This window comes from Dromiciops gliroides, chromosome 2 (assembly GCF_019393635.1).
Source record: "Dromiciops gliroides isolate mDroGli1 chromosome 2, mDroGli1.pri, whole genome shotgun sequence".
Lineage (NCBI taxonomy): Eukaryota > Metazoa > Chordata > Mammalia > Microbiotheria > Microbiotheriidae > Dromiciops > Dromiciops gliroides.
The window spans coordinates 659,420,686-659,437,855 of record NC_057862.1 but is presented as its reverse complement, the minus strand read 5'-3'; the positions used below and the strand labels follow the sequence as shown (position 1 = coordinate 659,437,855).

At 45.9% G+C, this 17,170-nt stretch overlaps 1 protein-coding gene across 2 annotated transcripts in view; it reads left to right on the top strand.

The window, feature by feature from the left end:
- Nucleotides 1–17,170, top strand: part of ADGRG1 (adhesion G protein-coupled receptor G1) — a 79,620-nt gene that overhangs the window by 12,366 nt on the left and 50,084 nt on the right. The window contains exon 1 of one of the 2 annotated variants that reach the window (XM_043988338.1): nucleotides 7,787–7,965. The exons of the other annotated variant lie outside the window; for it this stretch is intronic. The gene's annotated coding sequence lies outside the window, so the exon portion shown is untranslated. Of the gene's footprint in view, nucleotides 1–7,786; nucleotides 7,966–17,170 lie in introns of those variants that run through there. 2 annotated transcript variants of the gene reach the window in all.

Here is a 17,170-nt window from a genome sequence, read left to right as displayed (position 1 = left end):
TAGCAGGTATTTTGCTGTGATGTTGGGTTTTTTTTTTGGGGGGGGGGTGTTTGTTTGTTTGTTTGTGTTTTGCTTTTTTGCAGGGCAATGATAGTTAAGTGACTTGCCCAGGGTCACACAGCTAGTAAGTGTACCGTGTCTGAGGCCGGATTTGAACGCAGGTCCTCCTGAATCCAGGGCCGGCGCTTTATCCACTGCGCCACCTAGCGGCCCTTCAACTGTTTCTTTTTGTTTTTGTTTTTTTTTAAAGAATTAATTACTTTTAAACCAGACTCAGGTAAACAGAGGTGGACGATTAGGTTTAGATCCCAAGCCCCGCCCTTTGAGGGAACCAATCAGAGTGAAGGCTTGCTCCAGAGCACCAAATAAGGCCCCTGGCAAATCAGATCTAACACTGATATTTCTGCCAAGCTTCCTTCGCTTCTTTCTTCAGCAACTGAAACCGGTTCCAACAAAATTGCTTAAATCCGTCCCTCTCCCATCCCCAAACTCCATTTTAAAAAGTGGAACTGAGCTTTGTTTGCGCCTTCCCGATTCTCATCAGGGCATCTGTTCCTGCTGATCGGCCCCCTGGAGGAGGTCCCCCTTTGCCACATCTGGCTCCCAAGTTCTGTGCTGTCTTGTGGAAGGGGGAGGGAAGGATGCTGGCATCAGGCACACTGTACTCTTTGTGAGGGTGGCTGAGTCATGAGGGCACACAGACTGTCAGCTGACCATGCCTTGCTGGGCTCTTCAAAGAGTCTGAGTCCTGGAGAGAGGATGGGGGAGAGGTGGGAGGCTGTGTCATTATCGAGGACCTTGGCATAGGCTGCGGGGCTGTTGGCAACCACCCGGCTTTCGGGAAGGGTGTGTTGTCTAAAGCAGTGCGTTTCCCACGGGAATTGAAAGCGTCTTGATAGAACAAGCTAACGCCTCCTGCGGTATGGGCTCAGCAGCATCCGGGGATCTCAGGGCTGGAGGGGCCATCTATTATGACCTGCGTTCCATCTATGCCACGGCCAACAAGGGGCCATCTGGCTTTTGGTGGAAGACCTCTCTCTGGTGAGGAGGAGCGAAACACTATTCCCGAGGCAGCCCGCTCTGCTTGCTGACAGCTCTCATTGGTACCAAATTCTTCCTTGCATCAAGCCTCAGTCTGTCTCCTGGCCCTTTCTGTCCCATCGCTCCTAGATCTGCCTTCAGGGACCACACAAAACAAATCTAACCCCTCTTTCATAAGGCAGCCCTTCAGATAGTTGGAAGGAGCTATAATGGACACTAGCCCAAATCCCTTCTCCCAAGAAGAGAAAAAACTAAGGCTGTTGTCGAGTGGAATAGTGGACAGAGGCACTTGACCTGCAGTCAGAAAAACTGAAACCCAAGTCCTGCCTGAGACACACTTGCCAGCTGCGTGGCCCTAGACAAGTCACCTAACCCCTCTCAGCCTCAGTTTCCCCATCTGTAAACTGGGGAATAATAACAACACCTATCTCCCAGGGTTGTTGTGAGGATCAAATGAAGTGATATTTGCGAAAAGCATTGTAATGCTTAGAGTATTATATAAATGAGAGCTATTCTTCTCCAAAATAAATGTTCCCAGCTGATCCTCATATGGCATGATCTCAAGTACCTTTTTTCACTTTGGTTTCCATCCTCTGAAAACTTATTCGGCTTGTCAATTTGTTCCCTAAAATGTGGCAACGAGGATGGAGCATGATATTCTGGTATAGTCTGCCCTGGGGTGGGGGGCAGCTAGGTGGTGCAGTGGATAAAGCACCTGCCCTGGATTCAGGAAGACCTGAGTTGAAATCTGGCCTCAGACACTTGACACTTACTAGCTGTCAAGTCACTTAACCCTCATTGTCCCACAAAAATCAATCAATCAATCAATTAATTTAAATAAATAAATAATGAGTAAATGAGTAAATAAATAAATAGATAAATGAATGAATAAATAGATAGATAGATAGATAGATAGATAGATAGATAGATAGATAGATAGATAGATAGATAGATAGATAAAATAAAATAAAGGGAAAAAAGTCTGCCCTGGGCAGCATTCAGAGGTATGATAACTTTCCTAGTCTTAGATGGATTTTTTTCCCAATGCAGACTAAAATCATTAGCTTTTTTTGGCTGTCATATCACATTGCTCTCTCATAGTAAACTCGCCGTCTTCTTAAACCCTCAGATCTTTTTCATTGGAAGAAAGGAAGCTCCCTCCTTCATGTACTTGGGAAGTTTACACCTTTTTTTAAACACAAGTATAAAACTTCAGATTTATTATTAGTAAATATGATCTCATTAGATTTAAAGCAATCTTCTACTCGAGGGGTGGCCAAATTATGACCACTGACCAAATCTGGCTTACTGCCTGCTTTTGTTCACTAGGGACCTAAGAATGGATTTTACATTTTTTTATTCTGGTTTTTTTTTTTTTAAATCCAACAGTAAGGAATCCCTGCCAGGCTTCTAGGCTCAAGCACCTAGAGTGCTCAACTCCTTGACCTCTATCTACCTAAAAAGCGTCTCTGCTCTGGACAGCATGTGGTTTAGACTGTAATCAGTTCTAGGAAAGCGTGGGAACTGGTCATTAACGAGAGGGAGCTTTATCCCTTTTTTCTCATATTCTTTGCCTCTCATTGCTGTACATTGGAAATTCATTTTTAATATAATAAAACTTCCTGAGCCATACAGGCTGTAGGAAGGCCCTCTAGCTAGTTTGCCAACCTCTCTTCTAGTCATTTAAGATGGTTTTAGGCATTCTTGTCCAATGTTTTAGCGATCCCTACTAGCTTTCTGTCATCTGTAAACCTGATCATTTTGCTCACTATCCCTTTATTGTTGTTCAGCCATTTCAGTCATGTCTGATTCTTCATGACCCCATTTGGGGTTTTCTTGGCAAAGATTACTGAAGTGGTTTGCCATTTCCTTCTCCAGCTCATTTTATAAATGAGAAAACTGGGCCAAATAGGGTTAAGTGACTTACCCAGGATCACATAGCTAGTAAATGTCTGAAGCCAAATTTGAACTCATGAAGATGAGTCTTCCTGGCTCCAAGACTGGCACTCTACCCACTTTGACACCTAACTTCCCAACTATCCTTTTACACAGTAATTGATAAAAAATATTAAGTAACACAGGATCAAACATAAATCTCTGGGGCCTTCCAATAGGAACTTTTCTTCCAAGCTGACATCAAATCTTTCCTGACTTCTCTTTGGATCAGGCTATTCAACCAGTTTTTAAATCACCTAATTTTATCCTATGATCCAGTCCACATCTCTCCCTCTTTTCCACAAAAAATAGCATCAGAGATGTTATCAGATGCTGTACTAAACCAGGTAAATTGTATCTATTGCATTTCCATTAATAGCCCCATCAAAGAGGGAAATGGAGTCAATCTGATGTCACCTGTTTAAAGTTCTACTGACTTCTTTCATTTTTACCTCACTTTTCTGTCTCAATGCATCCTCCCTTCTAGCAACAAAAAAAATTAAACATAACTGCAAAATGTAGGAACTATAATTGATGGCAAATGCAACATTCTGCATCTGTAGTCTTCCACCTCTTCTCTATTAAGAAGAAGGAGACATGGCTGTGATGGTCAGAGGTGGACCCCCTTTCACTCTTGTTTTCATTTACATCATTGAAGTCATTGTACATATTGTTTTCCTGTTATTGCTTACTTCTTACATAAACTGTCATTAATTAAACTATACTGACTTTTTGTGATTACTACTTCCTTTTTTTTTCTTTTTTGCAGGGCAATGAGGGTTAAGTGACTTGCCCAGGGTCACACAGCTAGTAAGTGTCAAGTGTCTGAGTCTGGATCTGAACTCAGGTCCTCCTGAGTCCAGGGCTGGTGCTTTATCCACTGCACCACCTAGCTGCCCCACTACTTCCTTTTCTAAATGTCCACTAACTTTCCCTTTAATGATATGTTGCAGAATTTCATCAGTGATCAAAGCCCACTCTACTTACCTATAATTTACAGACTCCGATATCTTCCCCTTTAAATTTTTTTTTTTTTGGAAAATAATGATAATATTAGCTCTTCTCCAGTTCCATGGCATGCCTTCTGTTCTCCAGAATCTTTCAAAGATCATAGTCAGGGTGGCTAGGTGGTGCAGTGGATAGAGCACAGGCCCTGGAGTCAGGAGTACCTGAGTTCAAATCTGGCCTCAGACACTTAACACTTACTAGCTGTGTGACCTTGGGCAAGTCACTTAACCCCAATTGCCTCACTGAAAGAAAAAAAGATCATAGTCACTGGCTCAGCAGTTATATTCATCGGTTTTCTCCCATTATCAGAAGTTGTATTTCATTTGGTCTTGGTGCCTCAAACTCATCAACTCCTTCAGTTAGGAAGACCCCTTTTCTTCCCCTGCCAGCCTCCTAAGGGAGTAAGAATGAGCCTCCAGGCTGGAATAAAAAGACCATCTGGATAACTTCTGAGGGGAGAAATGTGATCTCGTAGGAAGGATCGGGGATGGGGCTAAGATGGGTCCAGATGGGAAGCCATAAGGAACAGTCTAAAGAAGATGAGATGGAGTTAGAAGACCTGAGGCTGAATCCTGGTTTCCACTACTCACTGGTTATATGATTTTGGATGAGACATTTAACCTTCCCGTGAATGCCCTCACCTGTAAATCAAGGGAACTGGACTGGTGAGTTGTAAGGTCCCCTTCAACTCTAAAATCCTGTAGTTCTCCAACAGGGATCTTTGAGCATTCCTCTCTCATGCTCTGTATTAATATTCAACAGGTATTAAAGGTCTTCCCCGATTTGCCCCCCATCTACCTCTCCAGACTCACCTTCCCCAACTTTCCTGTGGACTTCAGCCAAACCAGACTGATCACATCCAATTCTCTTCCCTCACCCCATCTTTGCTCACACTGTTCCTTTCCCCTGGAGCCTCCTCCTCTGTATCTTTCTATACTGAATTCTTGCCCGTGTTGGAGGAGCTCAGAGCTCACTCACTCCCAGAAGCCATCCCCAATTCCCACAAGCCTAAGGGACCTCAGACAATCAAACATTTAGAGCTGGGAGGGAACTGAATCAGGATCTATCTATCTGGTCTAATCTACAACTGAGGCACCCAGATCAAGTGACGTAGGTGACACAGGTATTAAGTGGCTGAGCTGAGATGTGACCCCAGGTCCCCTCTTTCTCAAAAGTGCTCTTTCCACTGTCCCACATTCATAATTCCCTTATCTACCCCCCAAAGCACTTCATACCTCACCCTCTGACTCCCTTTGAAGTGTGGAAATTTATTTTGATTTGGGGACCCTACCTTTAGGCTGAGATTAGAAAGCCTTAGGCCCTCAGGGTCTCTCCCCCTCCTCCTCAGCTTCAGCTGAGGAGAAAAAGCCCTGTGGGCTATACAAGACGCCAGGTCAGACAGCTGGGGAAAAAAAAAAAAGCCCCCAGCTCCCTCCGACCTGAGCGGAGCTATCTGAAGGATAGCTCCACCTAGCTGCCCCCTGTATTCTTCATTTTCAACAGTATCTCATAAATAAACTCTGCTTTGATTATTTGGTTAAGAGGCTTCTTAATCTTTAGTTTATCAGTTTGGGAGCAGTGTGGTGGAACTTTATAGACGGCCCATATGAAATTAAACACAGTCAGATAGCCAGCAAGTCAAAAGTCCCCAGTTTAGTCCTCCAGTCAGATTAGCCCCCCAAATTAGCACTAGTCATCAAAAATATTTAACAGTAGTTATGTTGTTTTTGTCACATCCTCCTAACAAAATGGAAGCTATCTGAGGGCAGAGGCTAGGCATCTTCCACAGTACTGAGGAGAAGGCTGGGCATAGTAAGCTATCGGGAAATATTTGTTCAAGGAATGAATGATTTTTCCAGAAGGAGTTCTGATGCTCAAGGGACTTCATTTTTCTTTCTTTGTGGCATCTCCACCTTCCTGGAAGCTGGCATCGAGAAACGGGGCTGGCAAGGCAAGCTCTCGTGTCCTATTGTTACTTGCAAGTCAGCTGATGTGCCACCATCTGCCAGATGGGACTTAATCTCATCACCCCCATCCCAGAGGGCAGTGGAAGTTATTCTGCATCTGTGAAATTCAGACAGCCCCCTGGCAGAAAGAGTCGGAGTTAAGGCTGAGGGTTTGATTAAATAGAGAAACTCCTTGAAGACCTCCCTTCCTCATTCCCAAGGGCCATATTGGGTTTAGGTCAGGTAGGTAGATGACAGGGGGCACTTATGAGGTTGCTGGAGATCTAGTGGGAACCTTGGGTTATGCAAGAAACTCCTGTAGGGTCCTTGATCTTTGGAAACTTGCATTCTGGGCTCTGTATGTGAAGATGGGACACAGCCTATCATTGAAAATGTAATCTCGGGCAGCAAGGTGACGCAGTGGATAGAGCACCTGCCCTGGATTCAGGAGGACCTGAGTTCAAAGCTGACCTCAGACACATGACACTTACCAGCTGTGTGACCCTGGGCAAGTCACTTAACCCTCCTTGCCCTGCAAAAAAAAAAAAGAAAGAAAAAAAAAGAGAAATGTAATCTCCCCTTTCCCCACCCCCAAGGAGGACATGTGACTTTCAGCTCCTCATCCCTCAAGTGGATGAATATCCACAGGAAGTGCTTGGATCAAAACCCAAGTAGCTTCACGAGCCTGAGTGACAGGTTCAGTGGAAAAATGCCTGGAGTCCCAGGATATGAGTTCAAATCTCAGATCTTCACTTACTTACATGTGTGACCTTGAGAAATCATTCAACCTTTCTGAGCTTCATTTTTCTCATCTATAAAATGAGGGACTTGGACTGGGTGCCCTCTGACTTCCTTCAAATTCTAGATCTAAGATGCTATGATCTGCTAAGACAGGCCAGTCCCGGGGTATTATTGTTCAGGGGCTGAAGCCGGGCCACTCCTCATGTATGCCCTAAAGGGCCAGGAGGGTAGGTCTTAGACAGATGACTCACAGGAAGAGCCCTACTGGATATGATGAGGAAAGAGCCCTCTCTGGCTGAGACTCATACAGATTCAGCCTAGAACCAAGGGGGCAGAGTAGGGGCTTCAACCCTGACTCTCTAGATCCCCTTAGGATATTGTCTTCCCTTGGGCATTGATGCGTAAGAGGTCAGTGTGTCCAGGCTTCTCTGAGCTCCTGACATGGAAGGGGCTTGACTACCAAGGCAGAGAAAGTGGAGCTATGGTAAAAAGAGTAAAGAGTTGGAGTCAGGAGACCTAAGCCTTAGGGCTCTCACAAGCTGCTTCAACTTTTTACGCCTCACTTTCGTCCCTTGTGAAATGCGGGGTCTGGAGTAGATTCCTTGCGAGGTCCCTTCTTGTCCTGCATTCAGTGATCTATCAGCCTCTACTCTTTCCTTTTCTTTATCCATCCTGGTCCCCATGTTCCTCGTACTCCCTCCAGACACCTGCTCCCTTATTATCTCTCCCCGCTCCACCCCCCCCCCCCAGCCCGAGCCTGGGCACCACCCAGTAATGATGATATCATCTTAGCCTCTCTCCCAAGCCTCCATCCCAAGCATCTGGTCTGTCTGAGGTTTGGAGGGAGGCAGAATGTGACTAAAAGGGCGCTGAGCCTTTCAGACTGAGTCCCAGGCATCCTTAGCTTAGTTCCCCAGCCTCCCCTCTGCATCCTTGCTGGGGCACCAGGCTTCCCTACTCCAGTCCCGTCACCCCGCCCCCTTCTTCATTTGCATCTGAGCCAGGCTAAATCCCTCCTGGCTGACTCACTTCTTTCTATTCATTGGAGAACAAATGAGATCCAAGGAATAGGAGCTACCCCACAACCAGCATCACCATCACCACACACTCAAACACATACCCCACCCTCTCCTTCTCACTGGCTGCCTGCCCTGGACTGCAGGGGGAAGAGGGTGACTTAGAGTGCCCGCTCACTCACTCACTCACACACAGTGACTCAGATCAGCCGACAGCTCCCTCTTCGAAGTCTTATCTGCTCCATGCCACAGCAGAGATCCCTCCAGCCTACTAGCAGGTACTGGTTCCGGGCTGCTCAATCTCTTCGATCGCTTCTATTTACTCCCAAAGAGCCTAGGAGCCTGGGGAGGGGTGCCCTCCAGAATTAGAGGGGATAGGGCTGAAAGGTCCCTATCCATCAGTTGAGGGTTAAGGGTGGGGTCTCACCTGGGCACACCTGATGTTTGCCAGCCTCGGCTTTGGGGCTACCCAAAATTCTGTCATTCCAGAGTAAGGCGTGGTATATATTACTTGTTAGGGGTTAAGTTTTGTTTCAGAGAACTCCAGAACGGAGGTTGGGTCGGGGAGGGATGGAAGGATACAGGATTATTCCACTTGATGACTTTGAGCACCTTCTTCCTAAATGACCGACCAGCTCCTGGCATGGGGTGGGGTAGAATGGGTGGGCGAAGGGAGGACCCATATGGGGAGGCTTATAGGTCCTGAACTTCCTCAGAATCTAGATTGGAGGAGAGTACTATGGATAACTCTCAGAGCCTAAGAGAGGCTCTGAATTTGTTGGTGCCAGGCTGGGTCAGGGGAGGGAGCAGAAGAGCAGATGACTAGGGGCAGGTGGAGTGGTAGAATTATATGTTTGCAGATCACAGAATGCAGAGGCTCACAGAATACAAATCATGTAAGGGACTTTGGAGATCATTAACCCGGACCTCCTCCCCTCCCCTTTCCCCATTTTGCAGCCCATAGTTGCTGTTGTTAAGTCGTTCAGCCGTGTCAGAGTCTTCGTGACCCCATGGACTTTGTCTATGGGGTTTTCTTGGCAAGGATACTGGAGTCATTTGCCATTTTCTTCTCCATTGTGTCCCCATTTTACAGATGAGGGACTGAGGCAAATAGGGGTTAAGTGATTGGCCCAGGATCACACAGATAGTAAGTATCTGAGATCAGATTTAAACTCAGTTCTTCCTGACTCTATCCCAGTGCTCTATCCACTTTTCCACCCATGGGCTGCCCATGGAAGCCCATAGAGATCAGGTTAAACCATTTCCCCTAAATCACAGAATATCATCATTTTAGATGCAATTCGTTTAGGGTCACCTAATGAGCAAGTGCCTCAACCAGGATTGGCATCCACTCCTGGCTCTCCTTCGGTTCTATCAAGCTTGTCCTTCCTATATATGACAAAAGAAAGGCAGGAAGATCTTCCATGTCAGCCTAACGTGGGTCCCCAGCTGTGTGGGCACTCTCGTTGGAAGCCACCCATGTGTCTGAGATCCAGGATCGCATCAGTGCCACTGATAACAAGGGGCGGCATGGCGAGATAGCTGTGGTTTCCCCAAAATGTCCCAGGAAGAGCAGTGGGGGCGGGCCTCCCCTTGGCGGCGATTAAAATGAAAAAGCCTGAACAAGGACTTAGGGTGGGCGAAGTAAACAAAGTTCTTTCCATTATAAGGGAAATCAGCAGAAAGAAACCCTCCCCAGGACCTCCCCTCTTGCTTTTTACAGTTGTGTTTGTCTGATATCTTACTGCAGAAGTTCAAGGATTTCCTCCCTCTCCCCCTCTACCTAACCCCGCTGCAGCTGCCAGAGAGAAAGGCAGGTAGGGAACAGGGGCAGGCTGGGAGAAAAGTTAATTCTTTAACTGTCAACGGCCAAACCTCAGACTAGCCCAGGTCCTCTCCGGCTGCTTCCAGCTGATAAGGTTGGCCAGGGCTCGCCACAGCTGACCCCTCTAGCCCAGGCTCCCTTCTGGGACAGTGCGCCAGCAGGTCCTGGCTAGGACGGGAAAATGCAAAGGTCCCTTTGGCCCTGCAGATCCAGTGTTAGAGGGAACTTCATTCTTGAGGCGTCCTTGAGTTACATAACATATGGACCATGCTTTCTGATTCTTAAGGGTCACTAGTAATACCAGACAACCCCATTATTCCTCGAGTGGTCCCTCCATCAGTCCTAAGGCTGATCCAAATTCCAATATCCCTGATCCTTTTTTTCAGAATGAAGTTCCCCAGTGGTCATTTCCCAAAGGATTGTGGGGAGGGGGGGGGTTCCCTGAGCTTTCTGTCAAAGGGGAAGCAATACGTTTGTAACTCCTGGACGTAAAGTCAAATTCTTTTTAGCTACTCACGACACCAAAGAAACTTAAGTCCCCCCCAGCCCTGACTTAGCCGGGGTGAGGATGGGGGGGAGACGGTGCTTAAGCAAATCACTTCCCCTTCTTGGGATTCCCATATCCCCACCCTCTTCCTCACAAGAGGTTCTGAAAAAAATCAAATGTGCTGGCAAGAGAGCACTACTGTAGACTTGGAGTTAAGAGGATCTGAGTCGAAATCCTGCCTTAGACACTTGATAGCTGGGTGGTCCCATGACGAAGTCCCTTAACCTCTCTGCCTCTGTTTCCTCATCTATAAAATATATATGATAATAAGATGGGGCAGCTAGGGGGCACAGTGGATAGAGCACTGACCCTGAAGTTGGGAGGACCTGAGTTCAAATCTCACTTCAGACATTTGTTAGCTGTGTGACCCTAGGCAAGTCACTTAACCCCAATTTCCTTAAACATCTGGGGCCATCTCCAGTCATCCACTGGACCCAGATGTCTCTGGAGAAGAGAGTGAGGTTGGTGACCTCACACAGCCCTCCCTCACTTAAATCCAATTCTCTGCAAGTCATGACATCACCCCGATGCCATGGTCCTCTTCGAGAATAGACAAACAACAATGATAATAAGAGCACCTATCTTAAAGGGCTACTGCAAAGATCAGCTGAAATAACACCTGTCTAGTGATTTTAAAATCTCAACAGGGAGGGGAGAACAAGCTTTTGTGAAGCACCTACTATGTGCCAGAACTTTGTCCTACTGTATGCTAAGCACTTTGACAAATAGTATCTCATTCCATCGAAGCAGATACTGTTATTCTAGGGCTATGTAAATGGTAGCTATTAACATCTAGAGTGCTTAGCACGGTGCCTGTCGCAGAGCAGGCTCTTAATAACTGTTTATTGAATTGAATAGAATCAGAGCATCCAGCCTTCTCAGGGCTGACACTAAGTGCTAAGTATGTGTGGCCTCTCTGGCCCTGGAGCACGCCACCTTCCCATCTTTGCCACTCATTTTCCTCCATAAAATTAAGGTATTTGAACAGATCATCTCAAAGGGTCCATTCCAGCTCCTAACCCTGTCATCTCTTTCCATGTACAAGGCAATCGTACAAGCCTGGGCGTGTATGCAATGGAAGGCATTGCCAAGATGCCTGCGTTGGTGAGGTGGGCTCTTGGGCACTTGGCAGTGGCACCCCAGCTGACCAGACCATGCTCACAAATGTCACAGACCCCACCCTCCAACCTCAGCAGGCACAGAATAGAGGGAATCCTTTAGGGTTTGCTCAGCAACAGCTTTGCAAGCACCTGTGCCCCAGGGTTGGGCCCCAGCTGCCAGTGGGCAATGTTGGTGCCCAAGCAGGGCTGCTAGGGAAGCATCCAGCCCTTTCTGCCTTTGCCCAGTGCCCTCCACTGTTCTCATGACCCCGACCCCTGCCCAGAGGCCAAAACTGAGATGCTTCAAAGCTCATCAGGTAATCCTTAATAGGATTTACCCAGTGCCCTGATGGGACTGCAGCATTTTTTTCTCAAAGAAAGGACCTTTTCTTTAAATTCCCTTCAGTATAGTTGGTGATAGCCGGCTGGCTGCTCACTCTATAAGTTATTTTTCAGCCCCAAGATTGTGGGAAGGTCTTGAGAACTTGGAAACATAAGGAAAGCATGACAATATTATGGGGAGAAAGTGTATTGACTGACAGGTTAGTCATTTAATCACCCAGAGGCCTCCATTTTTGCAATAAGGGGTTGGATGAAATGGCCTCTGAGGTCCCTTCAACCTCTGGATCACAGATCCTAGAACATGAATGTGGAAACTATCTCCATGGTGTACTACCTTAAATACTCCCTCTCCCCTTCTCTTGGCCACAGTTTCTTCCTTTCATCAAATTTGGGGCTTTTGTAGCTTTCAATCTTATAATAATAACTCTTTTCTATAGTGAATTAAAGTTTACAATATGTTCTCACAAGCAGCCTGTGAAATAGGCTCCCATTTTACAGATGAGGAAACTGAGGCATGGGGCATGGATGTGATTTGTCTAGTATCACACAGTATCAGAGCCAGGATTCAGGCTTGGACCTTTTTTTTTTTTTTTTTTTTTTTTAGTGAGGCAATTGGGGTTAAGTGACTTGCCCAGGGTCACACAGCTAGTAAGTGTTAAGTGTCTGAGGCCAGCTTTGAACTCGGGTCCTCCTGACTCCAGGGCCGGTGCTCTATCCACTGCGCCACCTAGCTGCCCCTTGCGCCACCTAGCTGCCCCAGGCTTGGACCTTTTGACCCCCAAACCTGCCCTCCTTTTCAGTAGACCACAGTTATCTGTCTCCAGAACAACATCCCCCCTCCAACACTCTCCACCCAACCTTCTTGGGGCTAGCATTTTGCTTTGCTTTGTGACCTTGGGGAAGCCACTTTGTAGGCAGGTTCCTTCTCTCCTCTAAAAGGAAGATGCCAGATTATATCATCTCTAGGGTCTTTTACTGAAACAAGACAAATGTTTACCAAGTCCTACTGTATGTAGAGCTCTATACTAGGTACTGATTTGGGGCAAAACCCTTCAGGTCACTCAGAAGTGGATGGTCCCTTGGTCCATCAAAACCTTCTCAGGGTTTTGAACTGAATTTTCCCTTTTCCCTAATCCTCCTCCTTGTCACCCAGCCACACACCTGCATCGTCTTGGTACTTTTCACCAAAAGAACTATTGGCATTAATGCCAATAAAATTTGGGAGGGCCAGGAGATTTCTTTGTTTCTCCAAGTCATCATCGGTACGTTTGTAGGGCACTCTGTGTTTTATGCCTTCTCGTCAATTATTGCTTCATAGCATTAAATTCTGTGATATCGGTGAGGAAGTGATCATTAGCCTATCCCCTTTTGGGCAAACAAAGAACTGAAAGCTTTCAGAAGGGCTGATAATGTAGCTGGAAGGGCCCAGGAGGATGCTGGAATCTAGTTCTGACTTCAATTTGTGAGCCATATGACCTTGGCCAAGTCCCTTCCCTTCTCTTTGGCTCAGGTGCCCCCATCTAAAAATCATGATACTTTCACTACTTATAGCTCCTAAAAATTGATGTGGGGAAAATACTTTGTAAATTGTGTAATACTATAGAAGCATGAGCTTTTGTCAACAGGTGATGAGAAGTAGGATGAGAACTGGGATCTCACCCAATAGCTTGACTCCTTCCCTGGTCACCCAAACCTAAAAGTGGTGATGTAAACCTTTGGGACAAAGGTTCCAATTCCTGAGTTGTGATTATCGTTCAGTCATGTCTGAGTCTTTGTGACCCCATTTGGAGTTTGCTTGGCAGAGGTACTGGAATAGTTTGCCATTTCCTTCTCCAGCTCATTTGACAGATGAGGCAACTGAGGCCACCAGGGTTAAGTGACTTGCTCAGGGACACACAGCTAGTGTCTGAAGCCATATTTGAACTCACAAAGAAGAGTCTCCCTTACTCCAGGTCCAGCACTCTATCTGCCTTCCCAAACCCTGAGACCTGGGTCCAAATCCCCAGTAGTCCACTTCCTACCTATGTGTCATTGGGTAAACCTCTTAACCTCACCAGTTCTCAAATATCTCAACTGTAAAATGAGAGGTTTAGAATAGACCAAAAATGTTTAACCTTGGGGATTAGCGAATAGATTTCAATGGGTCTATGAATTTTCACCATCCTCAGAAGTTAGCATTTCCTCATGGATATAGGCAACAAAGCAGTTCTGTGAGAAGAAGTCCATAGGTTGGCTGTTGCCCAAGGGGTCCAGGACACAAAAAAGGTTGAGGACAACCAGAGTAGAGGATCTCTAAGGTATTCCTGCTCTAAATCCATGATCCCAGGTCATCAGCCCTGGGAGTCCCTGACCTCACTCCCAGAACAAAATCAAAGGAGAGCTATCCATAGCTGGCACAAAGGCTGGTTTCTCCAACAGTAAGGGGTGAGCCATAGCCCCAGGTTATCTGACTCATGGGGACAGATGGGGTAGGAGGGAGGCAGATCACGTGGGCAAATTCCCAGCCCGGAGAATTGTGATAAGTCTTTCCTACTGTGATGGAGCTAGGCCCAGCCAGGCTGTGAGGGAGTTCAGACAATGAGACTTAGCATAAAGGACCCCTCTCACAGGCTTCTGTGTGTGTGAAGGGGGAGGAAGGGGAGGGGGCACAGGGTCTGGAGAGCTTTTCCCAACACACACACACACACACACACACACACACACACACACACACACACATACACACACACACCAGAGCCAGTTAACAATGAGTGTTCTCCTGTTGAAACTAGAAAAGTGCAGTTTTCCCAAGGTCCAAGAGGTGACCAGCTCAAATTCTTTGCGTTGGAAGCCCCTGTGTAGTCAGTGGATGAAGGACAAAGATATGGCCCTGGGAAGTCACAATTCTCATCCTCTTGCCTATGGCCTTAAATTCTGAAGCTGTGTCAAAACCCTCCAGATGCAGGATGGAGACATTTAAGATCGGGAGCCTTAGGCCCCAGACTAGGCACAGAATTGGAGAGTTGGACATGACTAAAACACTAGACAACAACAACAACATGATGTTAGTATGATGGAGACCAGAAGGGAGGATCTAATGGTTCAGCAGAGCTTTTCACTACTACAGAAACAATAATTCCAAGGACATCCTGTATGAACTGGATCAAGTTTATATACACTGAACTAAATATACATTTGACTCCAGGTTTAGCCTGTGATTCTTTGAAACCCAATTGCTGTTGTTCTGCAATTGTATTTCAGTCATGTCTGACTCTTTATGACCCAGTTTGGGGTTTTCTTGGCAAAGACATTGGAATGGTTCGCCATTTCCTTTTTCAGCTCATTTTGCAGACGAGGAAACTGAGGCAAACAGGAAGACGTGAATTGCCTAGAGTCACACAGCTAGTAAATGTCTGAGGCAAGATTTGAACTCAGGAAGATGAATCTTTCATTTATTTGTGGATTTATTTGTGGTCTATTTGTCTGTGTATAAGTCTAATGATTAGCAAGGTTTTTTTCCCCCTTATATCCAGTCTAAATTTCTTTCTTTGTAACCTATTATTAGCCCTTAAAGAAATCATCTTTCACCTGAGTATTTTATTATATTTTTGTCGGTGTTCAAAATGGAAATCAATGAAAATTCAGAGAGGGAGATGAGAAAGACTGACACAAGTAGAAATTTGGATAATTAACTTGGCACATTGTTGTAAGTAGATTAAACTTTTAGTCAGGCTTCAGAATTCTTTTTCCTTTCAATAGTCTCAATGTGCATAACAGAATATCATATCACAGTTCCATATATGAAGACTGGCTTCAGAGATCTGAAAGAAGAAAAAACAATGGACAGAGGAGAAGCAGTTCTCTTAAAGAGGAATACATTCATACTCTACAACTGTACAAAAACAAGCAATCCCAGAACACACCCCAAATATGGGATATAATAGAGTGTTTGTACTGAATCAGAAGATATGGCTGCTAGGATTGCCAGCCTGTGAACTTTTTTTTTTTTTTTTTGCAGGGCAATGAGGGTTAAGTGACTTGCCCAGGGTCACACAGCTAGTAAGTCTCAAGTGTCTGAGGCCGGACTTGAACTCAGGTACTCCTGAATCCAGGGCTGGTGCTTTACCACTGCGCCATCTAGCTGCCCCAGCCTGTGAACTTTTAACAAGTCATAACCAGAGTCTCACCTATAGGATATGGGACAAGAGTTGTGAGAACCAACTTGTCTACCCATTATTCATTATATGTACTTGTATACCCATGATTAATTGATTTGTGAATGGAGCTCGATTCTAATGTAAGGTTAAATGTAGAACATGCTCCTCTGTAACTGGTAATGAAAAGAGCCCTTAGTATTAAAAATACTTTATCCTGGGGCAGCTAGGTGGAGCAATGGATAAAGCACTAGCCCTGGATTCAGGAGGACCTGAGTTCAAATCCGGCCTCAGACACTTGACACTTACTAGCTGTTTGACCCTGGGCAAGTCACTTAACCCCTATTTCCCCTCCAAAAACAAACAAACAAACAAAAACCCCAACAACACAAAAAAAAACCAAACCAGTAACTCCTCTTAGCCTTGGATTTCTAGGTTCTAAGGGTCCTCCCAGCCCTGATTTTCTATGTTCTAGGGCTTCTTCTAGTCCTGACATTCTGTGTTCTAAAGCTCCTCCCAGCCCTGATACTTCTCATTTGTTCTAAGGTTACTCCCAATTCAGCCTTTCTGTGTTCTTAGGTACCTGACAGCCCTAGAAGTCTGTGTTCCAGGATCCTTCCCAGCTCTGACATTCGATTTAGCTGTGGGTGGTGTTCCTCTCCAAGCAGAGAGGTAATAGATTTGAAAGGCAGAATGAAACATACATTTTTGAACATGGCCAACGTGGACATTTGTTTTGCTGGATTATGCATTTGTGCTATGAGGGTTTTCTTTTCTTTTTGTTTTTAATTTTCCAATTTGGGGAGGAAGCAGCGGAAGGGGAAGATATTAAACGCTTATAAAATTCACTAATTAATTTAAAACAACAAAGGGAGCTGGTAGCATCCAGCCTGCTGCATGGGGCTGCACTGGGCTGGAATTGTGGGGGAAGGTTTTTGTCGGGAGGTTTCCGGGTGTTTGGCTGGTCTGGCTCAGGCCATCGACCTCTGGGCGTTTCCTTTGTAGTGCTGACCCTCAGAGGAGACCTCACTTTCCTAGGTTAAGATGACCCAAGCAGACCCAGAGGAGGTGGGAGCCTTCTTATTGGGGAAGGAACCTGGAGCTGGAGAGTGGTCAATGTGTTTGAATATTTAAAGCACATTCAAATTGTGGGCGCCCAGCAGGGAGAGCAGCAGCTGGGTCTTGGGAGTCCCAAGCAGGGCAGTTTCCGGGAATAGGACACGGCTGTTTGTGTGTGTTTCTGAAGGGCTCCCCAAGGACTCCAAGGTACTCATTGTCCTAGAAACCACCCAGCAGCTCCATCCTTAGATTGTGTTCAGGTTAAAAGCCTAAGAACAGTGTGCTTCCTGGCACAGAGTGGACTTGAAGGAAGACTTTGGCCAATTAAAAACATTAGCCAATCCATAGAATGTTATTTATTAATAGACACAACGGCCAGTGCAGCATCCAGAACACCAGACTAGCAATGAAGAGACCTGGGAATTAGTCCCTGCTCTACCACTCCCTGTGTGACCTTGATCAAGTGCCTTGACCTCC